The following is a 23,778-nucleotide window of genomic DNA, read 5'->3' on the forward strand; positions in this document are numbered from 1 at the left end:
CTGAGAGTGTGCAAAAATGTGCTACTTTAACTATTCATCATTTAGCTGGGGACCCCCTGGAACTCCCTCAAGGACCCCACTACTGTACCCTGAAATTCTGTCCCTTTAACCTCAAGAGCAGGGGTCTTCAACAGGGGGTCCGGGAACCCTAGGAGGTCCTCAAAGTTACTACAGAGGGGCCGCTAAATTTTTGTGTGATATGATCTTTTCTTTTTTTTTTTCATTGACCACTTGAACCCGTCCCTAGCATCCCCTTTTCTGAGGAGAACTTTAGCCGAAAATAGCCGATCTACAAGCTCACAACGCCTCGCGCTGCAGAGCTTGTAGATCGGCTATTTTCGGCAAAGACGCTTGGTGTACAGGGAAAGAAGAAGAGACCAAGTACAGAGTGAAAGGTCAAGTTTACTAAAGTATTGACAGTTTAAGTGGTTAAATGTTTGAAAATACACTTTAACATGAATCCAGCACAATGCTTGGCAGAGCTGTCAAACAAGTTTATGAAGCCATCTATGAAACCTAGGAAAAAGTTTAACCTGCAACACAATGTTATACAATATGTAGTGGGGGGTCCCTACTTCATCTTTCTCTCAGCTAAGGGGTCCCTGGCCTGAACAAGCGTTGAAGACCCCTGCTCAAGAGTGTAAAACATGGACCCTTCTGAGAGAGGTTCCTGGCTACGGATGGCACTGGGTGTCACATGGGCGGACCACATCAACAATGTTGTCCTCTAAGACTTGGTAGACTTACATTATACTTTTACTGCACTACAATTATTAGAAAACTTGAGTCACTAGTTACTTTGTAGATTTTGATGATTATTACGAAACACATACATTAAACACTTTAGCGCTACTACTTCAGCTTTTTTCAAAAGATTTGTATACATACTGAACCTGTGAAATGGGACATTATGCATAATGAGAGTACAGTAAGTATATTTTATTCCAGATGCTTTTGTACTTTTACTCAAGTCAATTTTAAACACCAGACTTTTACTTGTAATAGAGTATTTCTAGACTGTGGTATTGATACTTTTACTTAAGTGAAAAAAATGTGAGTACTTCTTCCACCACTGCTGTACAGGAAATGCTATGCTGTATAGGAAATGTTACGCTGTACAGGAAATCTTTGGCACGGTGAAGGTAATGCTAAAAGTGAAAAGGTTATACGGCTGGTTGATCCGGTCAGACCGGTCCTTAAATCCACTGTTTAACCTGGTGTCAAATCACTGAACCTTTCACTGAAGGCGGGGACTGTAATGTTATAGGAGGCGTTAATTGTCACCATTGTTTAAAGAGGTGGTGCCATGGTTTTGCACTTTTTCTGTTTTTCATGTGTCTATGAGGTTGATAGAACTCCATTAAGCCCTCTGGTGGTGTTTTTATGGTGTTGTATGTCTTCTCTGACTATTTTGAGTTTCTTCCTGGAGGCTGAAACCTTGCGGGTCAAACGTGCCAATAGAAAAACAGCCATATAGTGACATAGTAAAAATATACCCTCCCCCTCATTAACATATCACAACAGGTGTGGGCATGAGGAGGAGGAGGGACTAGGACAGGTGGGTGGTGCTAAGGTGGTGGAGGAGGTGCTAAGGTGAGAACCAGGTATAATTACTTGAACTGGAGGCGTGTCCACATAAAAACATAATTTTAACACTTTCTGTACACTTTTTTGAAAAAACTCTTCCTCCTAGTATAACCATAATACCTGATGATTATGTTTTAGGGGGGGAAAAAAATCACTGAAAATCACGGCACCCCGTCTTTAACCATATGAACCCTAGTGTCCCTATTCTGGGGGGTGAAGATTTGTCGACAATGGCAGATCTACAAGCTCTTATCTCCATGTTTTAACTTTTTGTGTAGTTTTCGTAAATTAACGCAGTACTTGATCATACTAGCCTGACACTCAGACTGAATTCTCATTTAGTTTCACTCCATTATTCAGTCTGAAAGTGAAATAATGACTGTGGGGGCAGTCATTATTTCAGGGCTTAATTAATTTGGAGGGCTTAATTCAATGTGTTATTTCGAGGTGAATTAAATCAAGCCCTTAAAGGGATAGTTCACAAAAAAAAAAAAAGAACATCGATTAGTCATGGATCATTTTTTTTGTTTTTGTCACATATTTGATGACCAGCAGACCGGAAGGCAGCAGTTCCGGTAGGAGACACAAAGGAGACTCTTTGTGTCTCCTACCGGAACGGCGGCCAAACTATTGGCTTAGGAATGCGACAAAAACAAAAAAAATATCCATGAATTCAAGTCTCCATGGGATGACTAATCGATAGAAAAAAAGTCATTTTGGGGGTGAACTATCCCTTTAACAGTTACTATTTAACTGTTAGCCCTATGGTCTATGGACCAGAGCTAAAAACCTCATGTTAACGGATTCATTGCAACTGATGTATGAGCGAGCAGACACATGCAATTGATTATGGGCACATTTCCTAATAATGGTGACTCAACCAGGCAATCCGGTACAGTTTCCCTTGAGATTCTAACTCATATTTCTGTGGAAGTTCTTGACATTCGACTTCCCAGTAACCAGTGGTGGAAAATGTTTACTTGAGTAAAAGTACAAAAGTATTGGTATCAAAATGTACTTAAAGTACCAAAAGTAAAAGTACTAAAATGTTTGAAAGTACTGTAGCAGATCTATAAGCTCACAACGTGTCGCATTGCGACGCGACGCGAGCTTGTATGTCGGCTATTTTCAAATAGCCTATGTATAAAATAGGGCTGAAGTAGTTAATGTATGTTTTATAATGTCATAATTTATATCTGCAAAGTAACTAGTAACTTTTGTTTTCAAATAATTGTAGTGGAGTACAAGTACAATATTTGCCTCCGAGATGTAGTGGAGTAGAAGCAAAAGTATAGACAATTGGAAATGCTCCAGTAAATTAAAAGTATATCAAAATTGTACAATACTTGAGTACATGTACTGAGTTACTTTAAACCACTGCCAGTAACTAACAACATTGACACGGAGTGCCTCGCTATGACCTTGTAGATCTGCTATTTTTGAAACATCTTGAAAAGTGAACATGTTTAACTCAAATCTTTGCTTCTGGGGGTCCCTGGCATTAAACATTTTCAGATGGGGGTCCAAATGGATATCAATTTAGGGGTCCTTGGCATGAAAAAGGTTGAAAACCACTGGTTTAAATTATTAAAAGGCCTCGTTAACATACGGTGACTGATTAAAGTATAAATATAGGTCGCACCATGTCTACTCACTGACATGTGTGTGTGTGAAGCTCTCTCCCTACAGCTTCTGTTTTCCTCTAAGGACGAATAATGAAATGAGTTAAACGTTTTATTTGTGGAGCATCTTTCAGAAAATGCACAACGTGCCTTGCATTATTGAACGGACAGAATAACATGACAAGCGCATCATTCGACCAGCTTATACTGAAGCTGTGTGGTTGCAGAAAAGAAAAAAAAGTAGCAAAGTACCGATTAACTGCACTGTCAAAAGTTGATGTGAATGAAAAACAAGACAGTTAAATGTTCTCTCAATTCCTGGCTTGTGGGATATGTGTTGGCCTCGTTAAGTAAAACACAAAGAGTACTTCTTCCACTGGTTGTATAGCCTGATAGCTACTGGCAACAAAGGACTTTCCCAAGTCACTCAATAGGAATGAATTGGGCCCCTTCCTTACTTCCTTCACAGGTGTTACCAATAATACTAATTAAGGCTCCGTTCCATTTAGTGTGGCATAGTGGTTGTCTTATTTTCAAGGACCCCCATAACTCTGAGAGTGTACAAATGGAACCAAATGGACCCGTAAGGGTCCATTTGGTTCCATTTGTACACTGTCAGAGTTACACACCCACCATAAGGGGCCATTTGGGAACCAAAATGGAGTGTTTCTAGTGAGCCAACATGCACGATATCAGCACCCTGACCAGAATGGAACAGAGCCTTCATTAGTATCATTGGCAACACCCGTGAAGGAAGTAAGAAGAGGCCCAATATCTTTCCAATATGGCTGCTGTGCATAGAGCCTATTGCTGTTGCTATACTGCTAATGATTGTAGAGTAATGTCAACAACAACAGCCTTCCGGGGAAAGGAGGAGTGCACTCACTCACTCACACTATCAGAGATCTCTCTCAGCAGCACAGCTCCAATGCTTTTCACCACGGGGCGCTTTCCATTCATGCGGAAAATAATAAAGGTCAGTGATTTAACGTCAGCCTAAGAGTGTCACGTGATCTGTGACAGAGTACACATAATCACAGTATCTCAAATGTCAGTTTTTTTAAGTTAAGCTGTTAAGTACACGCTGTTTTTATGAGTAACAAGCAGAAAACGCGGCGCGCCCAAGTTTTTGCCTTGCACACTAGCAGACACAACTTCAAGCCGAGTCTCCTAAATCTCAACAGTTTTCTGAAAAGCGTATGTTTCTATATCAGTGGTGCTCAATCTTTCTCATGTCAAGGACCCCCAAAATGATATGTATTTGGCTGCGGACCCCCATCAAAATATTTTGTTCCAGGGACCCCCCAGAAGCAAAGATTTGAGTTAAAAATGTTCACTTTAAAAATATATATATATATTCAAAGATTTGCACACATTTTCACGATTTTTCAAAAATAGCAGATCTACAAGCTCATAGCGCGGCACTCGGTGACTATGAGAGGCCAAATTGTTGTGTGCAATCCATCATAAACTCCTGCAGGATAGAAAGCAGTGTAACCAGTGGCGTAAAGTAACTAAGTACATGTACTCAAGTACAAATGTGAGGTATGTTTTACTTTACTGGAGCATTTCCAATGTTCAGTACTTTTACTTCTACTCCACTACATCTCAGAGGCAAATATTATAATTTTACTCCACTACATGTAGTTGATATTTATTTTTTTTATACATCTTAGGCTATATGAAAATAGCCGCAACGCGTTGTGAACTTGTAGATCTGCTATTTTCAAACATTTTAGTACTTTTACGTTTGGTACTTTAAGTACATTTTGATATCAATAATTGTGTACTTATAAGTCAATTCTGAATTCCGGACTTTTTACTTGTAACAAAGTATTTCTAAATTACAGTATTGACACTTTCACTAAAATATCCGAGTACTTTTTCCACCACCGAGTGCGACATTAAACCACTTGAACCCCAGCTTCCACTTTAGCAAAAAAAAAAAAACAGCATATCTGCAGGCCCACAACGTGTCACAAATGTGACATTTGGTGTACTGTAGATGATATCAAAGAGATCCAAGTACAGTTGCAACCTAGGTCCGTTCTACTCAGAATAGAGGGTTTAAGTGGTTAAATTGCATTAAGTGCATCGCCAGTGCTAACATCATAGCTCAACTCCAGCAGGCCCCCGCACTACTGCTACTTAGAACCTCTTGTCAGAAAGTGGTGTTGGTTTATATGACAAGTACTCTACTCTACTCTACTCTACTCTACTCTACTCCCCGCAGCACACACACAGCCCAGTGGTGGTGAGAAGTGAAAGACAAAAAATGGGGGCAAAATCCTGAAATCTATTTGGGGAAACAAACTAGATTTGGTTCAAGTTTCTATTTGAGAAGATATAACTTATATTAACAAAATGAAAAATATATAAATTAATAAAAAATAAACCCAAATAACTGTTTGATAAATTATCATTTATACTTCAATATTATGAAAAGAACCTTTAACTTTACGTATACTAACTTTAATTGATTGAACAAGCAAAACAAGCAAATATAAAACACACACACACACACACACACGAACTGAATTTTATATTGTCTCCGTCTGGTGGAAACGCGCCACGTTTTGAGCTTGTAGATCAGCTACTTTTGATGTTTTTGTGTGACGCTGTAGTATTATTAGGTAGGGCATTAATTTACAAAAAATGAATACGGAGCTATATGGTTTCTGCCCAACAGCGACGATGTGTAACCACCCTATTAAAATATTTTTGCCCCAAATAGGAAAAGGACTCAAATATAGGGCCGCCAATTTCAAAGCCCTTACAATAGGGAAAACATTCATACGGCTGCATAATTGTTACGAAATGTCACCAACAATGTCAAATAACGGCCGATATACTGTATCGGCCAAACCTATATATCGGTCGAAAAAAGCAAGACAGAAAAAAACTCATGAAGGGTCTAATTTCCTGTGTAATTCAAGTGAGGAGGCACTCACTGCTGTCCACATGAAGAGTGGAGTGGGTCGTTCTCTCTGATTAATGCTTGATTAAATAGTCGTGGATGAAGTACTCAGCCCCAATAGGCTCTATGCACAGCAGCCATATTATCACTTCCTTCACACAGGGTCCCCACACATTTTTAGCAATGAATTTCCAAAACTTTTCCAGAATATTTAGCCCAATTCCCAGGCCTATATAACAATCATTCAGCGCAATAATGTGTCTCTTACTCCTATGTACAATGCCCAAAGATAGGCAGTGTAGCAAAATAAATAAATAAAAAACAATAAAAAGTGTTTGGGGGTGGGGCACAGCCGCGAAACCTCGCTCAAATAGAGCCTGCGAGCGAAAATAGGAGGGGTGGACGACGTCGTTGCACGGTTCGTTGTCGCTTGCGGTAGGTCAGGACGGTCTCATTCAAAAACATGTATTTGAATGAGATTTCATCGCCCGCTCTCGTCGCGTCGCATCGCTGGCAGTGCGGATGGGGTGTTACACAGTCGGCGAAAAACTACTTATGTTACATATTTCGTGTAATGTTATACATGTTTATGAAAAGGTTTTGTATTTAAAAAAATCAATAGCCAAAAACAATGCATAGCCAAATATTTTTCCAGGACCCTTGATAAATTCCAGGACCTTTGATTAAGTTTGATCAATTCCAAACCTTTTCCAGTACTGGATTATTTCTTTTTTAATTTCAAAATATTTCCAGGAATTTCATGACCGTGGGGACCCTGTTCACAGGTGTTACCAATGATACTAATGAAGGCTCTGTTCCATTTAGTCTAGCACAGTGGTTTCCACGACCCCCACAACTCTGAGAGTGTACACATGGGTCCATTTGGTTCCATTTGTACATTCTCAGAGTTACACACCCGTAAGGGGCCATTTGGAAGTCCATGAGGGTCCCTAGACCCCAACTGTAGACCCATTGGTGTAACAGAGTGTTTCCAGTGAGCCAACATGCACAATATCAGCACCCTGACTCTGTTTGACCAGAATGGAACAGAGCCTTCATTAGTATCATTGGTAACACCTGTGAATGTCTTCATAATATGGCTGCTGTGAATACAGCCTATGAATCCCAATACATTTTTGTCTTGACCCGAGTTATATCGTTGTTGTCGGGCAGAAACCTCTTATCTCCATATTCTACACTCTTTGTGTTTTTTTTTGTTGTAAATTAACGCCCCTACTTGATCATACTACAGCGTCACACAAAAGTATCAAAAGCAGCAGATCCGCAAGCTCGAAATGCGGTGCGTAGCGACACTTTTCGAGCTTGTAGATCTGCTGCTTTTGCCGTTTTCTTGTATTTGAATCCCGAAACAGTTTCGGACGTGTAAGGTTTCCACCTGACAGAGACGATATTCTCCTTAAATACCCAGGGGGCAAAGGGGGGTGTGCTGCATTTGCCCTGCCATCAAAGGTTGGCCACCAGAAATAATATCTATGACCCAGTAGGATCACAACCTATATGGACAACCCGGTCAATTTTTTGCTGGAAATCCAGTATGGCCGCCTCAATATTGGCCCCTATCAGAAAATAGCTTTGGCGATAACTTTTGAACCAGATGGGCTAGAAATGCAAACTTGGTGTCTATTTCATGGTTTCAGAGCATGAGAAACTCAATGGAATACTTATTTTTATGATTAGGTGTGTCTGGACCTTTACTTTGCATATTTCCAAGATGGACGCCACCCGAAAATGAGTTTTACTATGACCTTTACAGTGACAGCTAACTGTTATGGCAAAAAGTCTGCTTTTTAAGCAATATGAACACATTTGGTCAGTTTGAGCTTTCAGTTCTATGTTGTCAATATGGCTGCAGTCATAAATAATGTGTGGTATTACATTTTTGCTCAGATTCTATCTATAGTTGTGGGGATGATTGCAGTGAAAAATCTGAGAAAAAGCCCACAATATATCTTATGTATCATTTTAATAAACTAACTACAATAAAAAACAGACACATGCACACTCCAGGACTTGCCAAAAACTTCAACTTTAGGGCTATACAAATTAACATAGTGGTATGCATTCAAGTAACATAACAAAATATAGACTACTTAGTGACAAACAGAGTAAAAGCGGATTTGAGGTTGCCTACAAAAGGTTCATTTTGACCTCTATGGTGCTGTCTTGCCTGCTTCTAAAGCCAATGATACTATGGTACAATGCTATTCACCGTCACTGTTGTCACGTGTTGCACTGATCCTGCTGCATCGTGTATCCAGTCCCTGGCAACGGCATCCTAAGTAGCATGGAATTTCCTTCTTTGCACAGGAACAGTTTTTCTGGCAGCCTTTGATACAGCTGCATGATATTGCCTTGTGCATTGACACAGGCCAGGCTGGCTCGGTAGATGCAAGGGGGACTGCATTGCTATACAGGCGAGGCGTCCAGAGATGGCAGTCCTAGGAAAGCAGCTGCTGCTTTTTCAGGAATCATTGAATGGGCAACCAACTGCAGTCCTCTGGGCAACCTTCCTGGAGATGTCAGATATTCTCCAAAGGTTTATCTACTACGATCGGGAAGGTGACTGGACAGGACATCTCTGTGAATCAGCAAGAATGCTACCCTACCTCACTGCAGCAGGCCACTACAAGTACGGGCAGCAATCTTTACCTCTGTATTTGGCTGAGATGAAGAAACTACCAGAAACAGCTTCAGAGGTACATGAAGCACTGATGGCAGGTGTATTTGTTGGCAGACGAGCAGATGGCAGCCACAACAGTGTTGCTTTTGACATGCTACTGGAGCAGACCTATAATGCTGATGCCAAGGAAGCAAGCGGTCTGGATGGCATTACACTCAGCCCTGCTGCCCGGACAAAATGGGTCTACACAAAACCACTCGCTGCAGCTATCTCTGCAGAGCTCAAGTCTATGCTCCACCTCCACTCCTCCAACCCACACCATGAGTCTGGTCAGAGTCGTGTAACCTGGGATGCAGAGATGGTAGTCAAGGTCATGGCAGCAGTGGAGACTAACCCATTTACAGTGAGCACATCATCCATGATCAACATATCTACAGGACAGTGTGCTGATTCCACAGTCAAGGACGACTTGATGAGTGTGAACAAACTGGGTCTGAAGGCACTGTGTGAATCACTGTCCAGTGATCAGAAGAAGACAAGCATAATGAAGCTTAACACTTTCCACACTCAAAACACAAAATCCAAAGAATCGAAGGGGAAAACCTCAGCACCTGGCAAGAGCAATGAAATTACTGCCCTCCTGCGCATAACCCAAATCATAGCCAGTGGTGGGGGACTCAACCTTGTTGACTTTATAGGCAACCACGAGTGCAGTGACTTCCCCCCCTTCCCTCTTCCAGGAAGATGGCAGGATGAGAACAGGTACCAAGGCAAGCCTTGTGAAGGTCCTGAAAGAGGAGACCAAAGTTGCATGCATCCCTGACCTGCCTACAGAAGACAGAAAAACAGCAGTAGTTATTGATGCCATGTATGCCATACGCCATTGGTCGTTCCTGAAAGGTGAAGCATTTGGAACAATCGCTGAACGATACCAACGTCTGCTGTTGAATGATGTGCCTGCTGGCACAGAGATCATTCACTTCTGTTGTGACCGGTACAGTGGACCTAGTCTTAAGACAGCTGAGCAAGAACACAGATATGCTCGACCAAAACCTTCGAAAGAATATGAAGTCAGTATGCATTACACAGCTCAGATCCTCGGGAGTTTTTTGCTGTGTCAGCTAACAAGGCAAACCTATTGAGTTTCCTCTGTGACGAATGGTGTGAAAATGAGAAACTTAAGTCGGCCCTTGGTCCAACACATCTTTACCTGGGTGGGGGGTTTAAAGAAGAGACAATGAGTGTGGTGATCAAGGAGGGGTCTATTGAAGATGTCCCTGCACTAGAATCCACACAACAGGAGGCTGATACAAGAATAATACTCCACACCCTGTACAGTGTCCAGAATGACAAAGTTGACAGAGTTGTCATCCATGCCAATGACACAGACATCATCATCATGTGCCTTTACTATAAAGCAACCCATCTCAGATGCCTTCCAGAGCTGTGGGTGAGAACAGAGCAAAATTCATACCTTCCTATCCATCAAATGGTATCAGCACTGGGGCTCGCACGGTGTCGTGCCCTGCCCTTTATCCATAGTTTAAGTGGCAGAGATACCACCAGCTATCCCTTCTTCACTGGGAAGAAGGCATGGTTCAAGGCCAGCATGTGTCTGGATCTCCCTGCACTTGAGGAGTTTGGTGAAAACTCTTCTGATTCCCTCTCAGATGACGTCATCAATCAGGCACAAGACCTCACAATTGCTGTATATACATCCAAAGCGGACCACCCAGAGGATTTTGACCTGAGTAAGCTTAGAGTGTACAAGTTCCTCAATAGTTCATCAACCCTCTTAAAGCTGCTGCCCCCGACAGAGAATTCCTTTGACCTGCACCTGAGAAGAACTGCTCTAGCAACCATAATAGATAAATGTGCACACATCGCCAAGCCGGATATTCCCTCTTTCGCAGAGTATGGATGGTCTCTCAGTGCTAGCAATGCAGTCCCCCTTGCATCTACCGAGCCAGCCTGGGCTGTGTCAATGAACAAGGCAATATCATGCAGCTGTATCAAAGGCTGCCAGAAAAACTGTTCCTGTGCAAAGAAGGAAATTCCATGCTACTTAGGATGCCGTTGACAGGGACTGGATACACGATGCAGCAGGATCAGTGCAACACGTGACAACAGTGACGGTGAATAGCATTGTACCATAGTATCATTGGCTTTAGAAGCAGGCAAGACAGCACCATAGAGGTCAAAATGAACCTTTTGTAGGCAACCTCAAATCCGCTTTTACTCTGTTTGTCACTAAGTAGTCTATATTTTGTTATGTTACTTGAATGCATACCACTATGTTAATTTGTATAGCCCTAAAGTTGAAGTTTTTGGCAAGTCTTGGAGTGTGCATGTGTCTGTTTATATTATAGTTAGTTTATTAAAATGATACATAAGATACATTGTGGGCTTTTTCTCAGATTTTTCACTGCAATCATCCCCACAACTATAGATAGAATCTGAGCAAAAATGTAATACCATACATTATTTATGACTGCAGCCATATTGACAACATAGAAATGAAAGCTCAAAATGACCAAATGTGTTCATATTGCTTAAAAAGCAGACTTTTTGCCATAACAGTTAGCTGTCACTGTAAAAGTCATAGTAAAACTCATTTTCGGGTGGCGTCCATCTTGGAAATATGCAAAGTAAAGGTCCAGGTCATAAAGATAAGTATTCCATTGAGTTTCTCATGCTCTGAAACCATGAAATAGACACCAAGTTTGCATTTCTAGCCCATCTGGTTCAAAAGTTATCGCCAAAGCTATTTTCTGATAGGGGCCAATATTGAGGCGGCCATATTGGATTTCCAGCAAAAAATTGACCGGGTTGTCCATATAGGTTGTGATCCTACTGGGTCATAGATATTATTTCTGGTGGCCAACCTTTGATGGCAGGGCAAATGCAGGTTTCCAAAAAAAGGGGGGGTTTGCCCCCTGGGTAAAAAGCTTAAGTGGCGCAATAATAGCTGTTGTTGTTGAAACGGAGCCTAAAATGTCAGTAATTTAACATGCGCGAACTAATAACGAATATCATTTCAAAGTAATTCGGTGATGTTGTGTGCTTGTAGGATACTGTGTGCTTGCACGTGTGTGTGTGTGTGTGTGTGTGTGTGTGTGTGTGTGTGTGTGTGTGTGTGTGTGTGTGTGTGTGTGTGTGTGTGTGTGTGTGTGTGTGTGTGTGTGTGTGTGTGTGTGTATGGCCCATGGACAGTGTGGTTATATTATAATGCGTCCCATGGTAGCATGTAGTGCCACATCTAGCCTGCAGGGGTGGGGGGGGGCTTCGTCATGCCGTCAGAAAGCCAGATATGTGGTCACTGCCGCCGTAGCGTCCAACCACGTTATCGGGTTTGCAAGCGTGTGTGAAATTCTAATCAGACCAATGGGATGTGCTTTTGCCGGGAGAGCTCTAATCCCGGTCGCCGGGCGAAAGCTGGCCTCGCTCTATTTGACTTCATTACCTTACACACACACACACACACACACACACACACACACACACACACACACACACACACACACACACACACACACACACACACACACACACACACACACACACACACACACACACACACACACACACACACACACACACACACACACCATTTATTTATGTCCACATAAAGGAGAATACATACAGGGACACACATATTATACTGTAGGTGCAGTAAGGTTACATTCACAAAATGGCACATGGCATATGTTTTCATGATACAATAGGCATGTCACTCAGTACTCTATATTGTAGGTATAAGTAACAGCGTCTCCGCCATGTATGGCGACTGCTAGTCTGGGAGTCTGGGCGTCGGAGCTTGGACAGCAGGGGCGCGGCCACTGCGTTGTGATTCAAATCAACAGCCAGTGAAGAAAAGGGGGCGGGATCCACATGCAGTGGGTGTTGCATTTAAAAAGAATCGACGGGAAGCAATTTCCCCTTGAGAAATTGCGCCCGCCATTGTTGTGTAATGATGTTTGCCTCTCGTCGGACTTTTTAGACGAGTTGCACAGCCTCAGACCGGTAAGAGGCGTTTCCGCTCAGATTCTGAGCGTAAATTACATCCCGTCCACAAATACCAGGGCTCTGGCCCAGAAGTTCCTCGCCAGAGCTGGCGAAAACTTCTGGGAACTCAGATTAGGCGACTGCCAATTATAGCAGAGATAGCACAAGACTTTGCCAGCCTTTTTGCCTCCTTTTTGGGCATCCTAAGTTGTTGAAACCCCCCACACACACACACACACACACACACACACACACACACACACACACACACACACACACACACACACACACACACACACACACACACACACACACACACACACACACACACACACACACACACACACACACACACACTATCTCATCGGTTTGCCATTTTTACGCATTGTGAGCCTGTAGATCAGCTATTTTTGGTGCACAACATCATGTATAAAATCAGGCATAACCTGAATCTTTTCATAATTGTAAACCTATAAACTCCCCAAATCTGTTCTGTTGTGAGTAATAGGAAAATGGTTCTCACAATGTGTATCTCTCACGTTCTACTATACTTGTGGACACACACACACACACACACACACACACACACACACACACACACACACACACACACACCCACACCAGTGGCGGAAAAAAGTATATATATGTTAAGTTACTTAAGTAAAGGTATCAATACTGCAATGTAGAAGTACTCTATTACAAGTAAAAGTCCGGAATTCAAAATATACTCGGGTAAAACTACAAAAGTATCGGTATCAAAATGTACTTGAAATATCAAAAGTAGTAGTCATTATGCAGAATGTCCCGTTTCACAAGTTTTCAAATGCATAGAATGTATAAAAAAAAAGGTACAATACTCGCCTCTGAGATGTAGTGGAGCAGAAGTATAATGCTAAGAATTACAGTACAGTACTTGAGTAAATGTACTTAGTTACTTTACACCACTGTTCCCCCACTCCCCGTGTGGCGTGCTCCTAATCTGTGACATAACAGGATTTAGAGCGTGAGTAGTACTCGCTCGCCGTCTGTAGCCTCAACACGACCACCCCCCCCCCCACACACACACACACACACACCCACACACACACACACACACAAACACCCCCCCCTCGCTGCTCTGAGGGTCCCTGAGCATTGAGCAATAAGCCAGGCGTATACATCATACTATCATCACGGCTGACATGTTGACATTCTATTTACAGTTATCCTTCGGCCTCAGAGTAAATTGATTTGGATCGAAAAGCCACAGGCATGAACTTATTATCCTCTGAAAAAAAAAAAACATGGGTCTTCAACGAGGGGGGTCCGGGGACCCCTATAGCGACGGGGAATTGATGGGGCGCTCTGGGTGGCGCAGCAGTGGTAAACGTGCCTGGCCGGCCCACCACCACGGAGGTTGTGCGTCAAACTTTGTCGAGCCCCTCTAGGCGAACACAATGTTTGGAGGAGGGATAGCCGGGTGGGGAGGGTGGTATAATGGCACTCCCTCTTGGTGTTTCGCTCAGGTGGGCGTGGTTTAGAGGTTAGGTCAAGGCAGGGGTTCCCAAACGCCACGGACTATTTTTTTATGGGTCGTGACTCGCAAGTAAATATAAAAAAGAATATATATATATATATTTCAAAAATGTTCTCAAATTATTTTTTCGTTTATTTTTTCAAAATGTTTCATAAAAAAAAACTCTAAATTACCCAAAAATACATTAAAAAATGCAATAAAAAAGTAGTGAAAATAGCCGAAGAGAAGTAGTGAAAATAGAAGTATCGACAATAGCCGATCTACAAGGTCACAACACGTCGCAATGTGACACGTTGTGGGCTTGTAGATCGGCTATTTTCACTAGTTTGGGTCCTAGGAAGACATTTCTCTTTTGGGTCACGACCCAAAAAAAGTTTGGGCATATTTTCTGGTTAGGGTTAGGGTTAGGCAATATGACCACGCCCACCCGGGCGACACACCAAAGAAAGAGGGAGCCCCGGTGGTATAAACAGCATGTGGAACAGGGTCCATTTGGTTCCATTTGTACACTCTCAGAGTTACACACCCGTAAGGGGCCATTTGGAAGCCCATGAGGGTCCCTGGACCCCAACTTTAGACCCACATCAGCACCCTGACTCTGTTTGACCAGAATGGAAAAGAGCCTTCATTAGTATCATTGGTAACACCTGTGCATTTCTTCATAATATGGCTGCTGTGAATAGAGCCTATTTACATTTACCTCCTCTCGTGGTCTCCTGATAGACGTTGTTTTTTTCAGGCCAGTTTTGAAAGAGACCAATGATACATAATGTATCATAATGTAATGGATGGCGTCAGGGGCATTCCACATGTTTTAGGAGGAACATGTGACACGCAAACTTTTTAAGAAAAAAGTGGTGCGTTCTGGATTCAAGCCTGGGAGGAGGTGGCCCATTTCCACAACCCACATGAAGTCAGGCCACAACACGCTAAACGGGGGCAGCAGCAGCTATTTTCATTGCAGGGCACCCCCCACCACCCACCACCTCCTCATGATATCGGCATCATGCTGGAATTGGATTAATGAACCAACATCTGTTTAACGGTTTTCTGAAAAACGTATGTTTCTATATCAGTGGTTTTCAAACTCTTTCATGTCAAGGACCCCCAAAATGATACCAAAACCCCCCCACACGGTATATGCCCCATGTACTGCTATGTCTATTGAAGCAGGAGGTCTCTCCCCACAATTAAAATCATCATAACTCGCTGAGTCCTCGACCAACAAGTTTGTCTTGTTTACAAATGCAGTTATGATATAGGTTATGATGATAAAATGTGGGGTTTTCCTCACCCTCAACACCAAGTCGCAAAGCTAATTTAAATAGACACGTTTTAGTTTTGTTTGTCGCTCTGTGTTTGGTGATGCATGAAAATGAGCAAGCAGAAATGAAGATATAGAAAATGTGGTGTGTGTGTGTGTGCGTGTGTGTGTGTGTGTGTGTGTGTGTGTGTGTGTGTGTGTGTGTGTGTGTGTGTGTGTGTGTGCGCGCGCGCGCGCGCGTGCGTGCGTGCGTGCGTGCGTGCGTGTGAGAGAGAGAGAGAGAGAGAACAAAATGGTGACATGAAAGAAGAGGAACAACAGAGATGTAAATTGGAAGGGCAACAAAAGAAAGGAAAGGTGCGACAGAAGGTGGCAGCTCTGGGACAGACCCTCATTAAGACCCTGGCCACATGGGAGTCGGGACACATTTTGCAGGCTGCAAAACACAGGCTGGGCCGTGCTATCGTTGTATGCAGTCTACAAAGCAGAGCCTCTGCATTTCTTTATTTTATTTATCCTTTATTACCCGGGGTAGGTGAATCTATTGAGGTAGGTGAATCTAAAGAGGACCAAGGGCCTCTCAGTGTGGAATTTGCATGTTCTCCCCGTGTCTCCTCGGGTAGGTACCCTCACCAAAACATGCAGTAATCCTGGTCTCTATACTGCCTCCCCCTGGTCAGCCGGGGCGCCTGATGGAGGGGAAAAGAACTGGTTGGAATAACGTGTTCCTGCCACGCACTACGTCTAACCAGGGAAACTCCCCCCTGTCGGGTGAAAAGAAGCGGCTAGCTAGCTCTCGTGAATTGAAGGCATGAGCTCGGCTCTAGGCTCTCCCTAGGCTGGCAGAGGGAGTGTAGCGCCCAAGATGACATAGGCAATTGGCACTGGGTGAAAAAATGGGTTACAAAATTGTGGGATAAATTAAAAAAAAAGATGACCAACCCACTAAGGAATGGGTCCGTGACCCCTAGGCGGTATTTCTGAGTGTAACATTAACCGGAAATAGCAGATATACAAGCTTGTAGATCTGCTATTTTTGGCACGTGGTTTGGTTTTGAGGGAAAAAAACAAGTACAGAGCCAAAGGTCAAGTTTACTAAGTGTTGAGGGTTTAAGGGGTTAAACGTCTGAAAATACACATGAACATGAATCCAACATACACTGAAGCTGGTGCTGTCAAACAAGTCTACCCTATGAAGCCCCATGGATTCTATGAAATATCTGCAACACAATTGTATACTATACAATATAGCTAAGGGGTCCTTGGCCTGAAAAACATTGAATACCCCTGCACAAGTAAGAATTTCGAAAGGACAATGATGAGCAGCATATTCCCCCCCCCCCCCCCCCCCCCCCCGCTTTACTGCTATGAGTCAAAAACACCCCTCCCCCAACTTGGGTCACAGTGCCCTGGTTGTGACTAATTTTTCAAGCAACCAGACCAGCTAAAACCTGTTTTCAAAAGTACATGAATCATGAGTCCAATGGACAGTGTGAGAGTGACCAATAATGCTGGCATTCTTTAGCCTGCTGCCAGAACTCACATTAGTTGTAATTGTGATACAGATAAGTAAGAACATGAAGAATACTATGTTCAGGGCGCTGTGACCCAGGTTGGGGGGGAAAAAAATTGATGTTTCTGACTGTCTTTTTGGAATAACCTGCCTCGAATCCTCTGCTGCATTTTACAGTCAATGTTAAGTTTTTTATTTTTGTTTCCTGTTCTTTTCTCACATGTAATTTAGGCAACCTTATTTGTTAGTTTCAATATGCATTGTGTGTCGAGTACTACTGACATTTAATCATTTAAATCAGGGGTCTTCAACAGGGGGGTCCAGGACCCCTAGGGGGTCCTCAGGTTTACAACAGGGAGTCCGTCAAATCTTTGTGTGATAGGAACTTTTAATTTTTTACTTTAGCTACTTGAACCCTAGCATCCCTATTCTGAGGAGAAAAAATAGCAGATCTACAAGCTCACAACGTCTCGCTGCGAGCTTGCAGATCGGCTATTTTTTAGCCAAAAGGTTTGGTGTAGAGGGAAAAAGAGCAGACCAAGTAGAGAGTGAAAGGTCACATTTGTATTGAAGTGATTAAGTGATTAACTCAATTCCTGCCAATCACGCATAAATGCGATCTATTAAATAGCGCACTTGGCCGCCAAGATCGCATAAATGCGTTCTATTGAAAAATAAAAATATATATATATATTTTCAATTTGACCCAAAGACCAAGGAGATATGATTTTTCGAAGATTTAGACTCCCATCCACTTCCTTGTTAACTCAAAACTTAAAAATTCTGTATCTCGGCTCCTGAGTACTTTTTTAATTTCAATGAAAAATCTCTGGCAGACAACAGCAAAAAATCTGAAATAACTCTGGCAGGTGAAGTGTTAAATGTCCTGAAATAGACATTAACATGAAAAAAATAAAAATAAAAAATAAAACAAACCCATTCATTTCCACAACACTGATTACAGTGCTGTTAATACAATTTTATGCAATAATATGTAGTGGGGGGGTCCCTGCTTCATCTCTCTCTCTCAGCTAAGGGGTCCTTGGCCTGAAAAACGTTGAAGAACCCTGATTTAAATACCTGTATTTGTTTGTATGTTTGTGGACCCCAGGAAGACTATAGCTGGTTGCTATGGCACCAGCTAATGGGGATCCTTAATACAATCTAAATCAGTCAGCTCCATATATGGGCACAAAAGGGGGCATGCCCATAGGGGCATATACTGATGACATCAGCGATCTCCATACAGTATATGGGCATAAAAGGGTCACAGACTGGACGAATACAGAGATCACCATACAGTATATGGGCATATATTGGTCGGTTCGGCTGTGCGACGTAGGTGTCGGCAGACGGGCAGTGTTGCCAGATTCTGTGACAGAAACAAGCAACCAGGTCTAGGAAAACAAGCCCAAAAGAAGCTACTATGGGCCAAATGAGCACTGTAAACATACATCAGCCATTTGAAAATAGCAGATCTACAAGTTCACAACGCGTCGCATCGCATCGTGCAACACTGCAGATGGGTGGGCCACAAATGCTTTTGAGATGTTGAAGTGTGCTCTGCAGAATAGGTTGAGAATCTCTGAAAAAAGTTTGATTATATGACCTACGGTTCAAGAGTTATAGGCCAAAAACATGAAGCCATGAGGTCAATTTGGGGCAGAGGTTCTTCCTTGGCCCTTAATATGGGCTTAAATTAGTGCCAATATTATTTTGTACTTGTAAAAAAAAAATTGTATTTGTAAACACATTTTGCATTTGTAAAAAAAATATTTGTACTCGTAAAAATAATATGTACTCGTAAATAAAATATTTGTCTTCGTAAATAAAATATTTGTATTCGTAAATAAAATATTTGTATTCGTAAATAATATATTTGTCTTCGTAAAACAAAGTTTTGTATTCGTAAGATAAAAATGTGTGTTGTAATTGTAGAATTACATTTACAATGAACATTGTGACCAGAAAAAAACAACAGCTTGCTCGCTCGAAGATCTGTTCTACGGATTGCAAAACTTTATTTTTGGCACTCTGCACTTCCGGGTCTGAGCCAATCACGTGAGGCCTTTTCCACTACCCAATCATAAAGCTCCATAGGTCTCCATGGCAACATGGCAAACGGGGTTGCCATGTTGCAACCCCAAGAGTTTTAACTGCAACATAATTCCATTGCTCAGGAAATAAACAACGGATTACAATAATATAACATTCCCTATAATCAGTAACATGTAGGTGATACCTATGTCTATCAAATATGGTTTTATTGAAAGGCAATCAAAGGCTAGATCGAGTTTAGAAAGCAAACAAGTCATGTCTGGGGGCCTCAGTGCGGCTGCAGAGTTTGATTGAGTGTGAGACTAGGACCCACATGCCATATGTCAAAATGAGCGGCTTCATCGGGAATCGTGCGCGTGTATTTTGCTAAGAGATTGGTTACATAGTTTAATTGATATTAATTTATTAGTGCATTAAATTTCCCCATCCACTTTAATGGGAAAATTTAAAAACTCGATTTCAAGTATTTTTTCCCCAGAAACTGTAAGGGCTAGAGTTACAAGACTTGGAGGGGAGGTTCATAGTTTAATCCGAAATTATCAAAAAAAGAAATACACCAGTCGGCCTCATGGTGGCGCTATAAAAGCCCCCTTTACGTTTTGGCCTATAACTCTTGAACCGTAGGTCGTAAAATAAAAATCACGCCCATTTGCGCCAGGATAGATTTTCCGCCATTTTGAATTTTCTTCAATTACACTTTTAGCTCCTTCTCCCACATATTTTGTCCACATTTCACAAAAATCGGTACACATGATCTCTGGACCCATGCAATAAACATCTCCAAACCGAATTTTGATAGTCCATACGGTTCTTCCATAAATGGCTTCCAAAATTTGCGGGAGGGGCCTGTTTTACAAAAAAGCCCCCACCCCCTCCTCCAGCATTATAGGCTTGACAGCACTGCTACTGACCTATAGGGTGTACCAACGTCGCGTCACCAAAAGTTCGCCACGCCCACCTTTTCGATGCTACAGCCCTTGAGGGGTCAGACTGTACATAGAGACACGCTTAAGACTAGAGAGTGACGGTGGTTTGTGTTTGTAAACATTAACTTCTTTGCCGACTACATAGTGATCATTGCACACTGCACATGTGTGGCTGGTCTATGAGAAAGCTGTCGCAGCTCTCCTCTTCAAGATTGAATACAGTGTGATAGGGGTGTGCCGACACTAATTTCACGAAACGATACGATACGATATTTGGCTCACAACTTCGATACGATTTCGATACGATACGATACGCACTTTTTTTATTATGAAAATATATGGAGGAGAAAAAAAGAAAATGCAAACAAATAATTCTGTTTTTGCATTATTCAGACATGCAAACTTGTAGCTTTTCAGCTACAATAGCCGTTTTGAATCCAAATAGTATGACACCTGACCCGAAAAAAAAACATGTTGTCACTCTTTTTACTTCGGGGCCGTTTGCATGCCTGATTATTATGATTGTAAAAAAAAAAAAAAAAAAAAAAAAAAAAAAAAAAAAATTTTCAAAAACGATATATTTTTTTTCCAAAACGATACATATCGTCGCGAAAACGTATCGCGATATATCGCGGGACGATATATCGGCACACCCCTACAGTGTGAGGCTAACAATGTAGGCTATTCAAGAGACGTAGTATGGCTTGGATCTCAGCTGTACCACACAAAGATTTAACGTTCAAGAACCTACCCAAATACAGCCGTGTTTGTTCACGTCATTTTCTCAAAGGTACATTTTTACCAAAAACATGAAACTGCTATTTTGTTTCTGCTTACTAAAAGTAACTAGGTAATGCAACTAGGCTATAGGGTGGTCCAGAGTGTTAAGTGACTTTTTTTCCCCTCTCTAACGATTTGACATGCGGGCTGCTCTGCTCATAGACCGAACATTCCACTACCGTGCGAGGTCTCCAACTTTAATAAAAACTAGACGCGTAGCAATTCTGGGAAATTGCGTGTGGTTGCGCCGACGCCGGTCGCGGGTCTCGGCCGCGGGACTCGAGGGATACGCCGGGAGGAATACCATCGCAGGCCGTGCGACGTGCCATTCGAATCGGGTGCCGATCGGATCCTGCCTTCGTGATACGTGCTGTTTTGATTTTAAGAAATAGGCCCCTCCCACTAAATAAATAGGCCCCTCCCACAAATGTAACGGGCCAATCATATTGTCACGTCACTCCTATCGCTTTTATTACATTTTGAAAGGATTGTTCCCCCCAAAAATCATGTTTTTTCATCAAACGGTTATGTTTTGTGCATTTGTGAGGCCCCCTAGTCAAAGTGGAAATGCTTTTGGGGATTCGTTGAGTAAACCACCCTCGACATGTGATTTAAATTTGGGATTGACCGGACGTTTCGTTCGTGATTTCTGGCATTTTTGGTAAAACAGGCCCCTCCCACTAACTTTGGAAGCCATTTACGGACGAATAGTAAGGATTATCAAAATGCCGTTTGGATATGTTTATCGCATGGGCCCAGAGATCATGTGTACCGATTTTTGTGAAATTTGGACAAAATATGTGGGAGGAGGAGCTAAAAGTGTGTTTTGAAGAAAATTCAAAATGGCGGAAAATCTATCCTGACGCAAATGGTCGTGGCCTATATGGGGTGTTAGATTTTTATTTTACGACCTACGGTTCAAGAGTTATAGGCCAAAACGTAAAGGGGGCTTTTATAGCGCCACCATGAGGCCGACTGGTGTATTTCTTTTTTTGAAAATTTCGGATTCAATTATGAACCTCCCCTCCAAGTCTTGTAACTCTAGCCCTTACAGTTTCTGAAAAAAAAATACTTGAAATCGAGTTTTTACATTTTCCCATTAAAGTGGATGGGGAAATTTAATGCACTAATAAATTAATATCAATTAAACTATGTAACCAATCTCTTAGCAAAATACACGCGGACGATTCCCGATGAAGCCGCTCATTTTGAAATATGGCATGTGGGTCCTAGTCTCACACTCAATCAAACTCTGCAGCCGCACTGAGGCCCCCAGACATGACCTGTTTGCTTTCTAAACTCGATCTAGCCTTTGATTGCCTTTCAATAAAACCATATTTGATAGACATAGGTATCACCTACATGTTACTGATTATAGGGAATGTCATATTATTGTAATCCGTTTTCCTGAGCAATGGAATTATGTTGCAGTTATGTTGCAACTCTTGGGGTTGCAACATGGCAACCCCGTTTGCCATGTTGCCATGGAGACCTATGGAGCTTTATGATTGGGTAGTGGAAAAGGCCTCACGTGATTGGCTCAGACCCGGAAGTGCAGAGTGCCAAAAATAAAGTTTTGCAATCCGTAGAACAGATCTTCGAGCGAGCAAGCTGTTGTTTTTTTCTGGTCACAATGTTCATTGTAAATGTAATTCTACAATTACAACACACATTTTTATCTTACGAATACAAAACTTTGTTTTACGAAGACAAATATATTATTTACGAATACAAATATTTTATTTACGAATACAAATATTTTATTTACGAAGACAAATATTTTATTTACGAGTACATATTATTTTTACGAGTACAAATATTTTTTTTACGAATGCAAAAAATATTTTTTTTACGAATGCAAAAAATATTTTTACGAGTACATATTATTTTTACGAGTACAAATATTTTTTTTACAAATGCAAAATGTGTTTACAAATACAAATTATTTTTACAAGTACAAAATATTATTGGCACTAATTTAAGCCCATACCTTAAGGAGTGTGTGTGTGTGTGTGTGTACACTGGCAAAATCCAGAGTGTCAATATTAACTGACACTGAGTACACAGACACTTTCCTGTCATTTCATCATGATAATGACAATGACAAGCTTGTATTAGTGTGGCTTCAGTGGGGAAATCATTTTTTTTAAACATTCAAACTAATATGCTGTGTGTGTGTGCGTGTGCGTGTGCGTGTGCGTGTGCGTGCGTGCGTGCGTGCGTGCGTGCGTGCGTGCGTGCGTGCGTGCGTGCGTGCGTGCGTTGGGGGAGGTTAATGACCTACTGTATATAGTGAAACAAAAAGAGCCAGCTGTTTTGCATAACATGCAAACGTGGCTCTACGAGAAGAGAAGAGCACGCACAGGAAAATCCTCAGTGTGTCGACTCTAAGAGGGTGCAGATGAAACCAAATGGACCCTTGCGGGTCCATTTGGTTTCATCTGCACCCTCTCAGAAATGAGTTCTTCACTAGCCAAAAAGCATCCTCATATGCATGATGCAACAATAAGTGCGTGATAACATTGACAGTCTCAGGGTTAAGTAAACACTGGGGATTTTTACAGTGTGTGTGTGTGTGTGTGTGTGTGTGTGTGTGTGTGTGTGTGTGTGTGTGTGTGTGTGTGTGTGTGTGTGTGTGTGTGTGTGTGTGTGTGTGTGTGTGTGTGTGTGTGTGCACACGTGCGTATGTGTGTGTGTGTTCAGTTAAAACAGAGTGCTGCTGGCTACACTGTCTGTCATCTGAAGCAGAACATTAACTCTTCCTGCATGAAACGTGTTCAGCATTGTGATACAAACAACAAAACATGCACGCGCGCACACACACACAAAAGCCAGTTTAGTAATAATAATCTAAATCTGCAAAGTACAATAACTGTTAACTACATACTTGCCATATAAAAACACATGGGCGTGCCCGTAGGGTTCAACCCGAGGCCCAAGCGCCCGCGT

General features: G+C 42.1%; 1 protein-coding gene across 6 annotated transcripts in view; it reads right to left on the bottom strand.

Annotated features, from left to right (window-relative positions):
* camk2d1 (calcium/calmodulin-dependent protein kinase (CaM kinase) II delta 1) overlaps positions 1-23,778 on the bottom strand; it is a 173,435-nt gene that overhangs the window by 77,119 nt on the left and 72,538 nt on the right. The gene's annotated exons all lie outside the window — the stretch shown is intronic.

The sequence above is a fragment of the Gymnoscopelus microlampas genome, assembly GCF_963454915.1.
Source record: "Gymnoscopelus microlampas genome assembly, chromosome: 19".
NCBI lineage: Eukaryota > Metazoa > Chordata > Actinopteri > Myctophiformes > Myctophidae > Gymnoscopelus > Gymnoscopelus microlampas.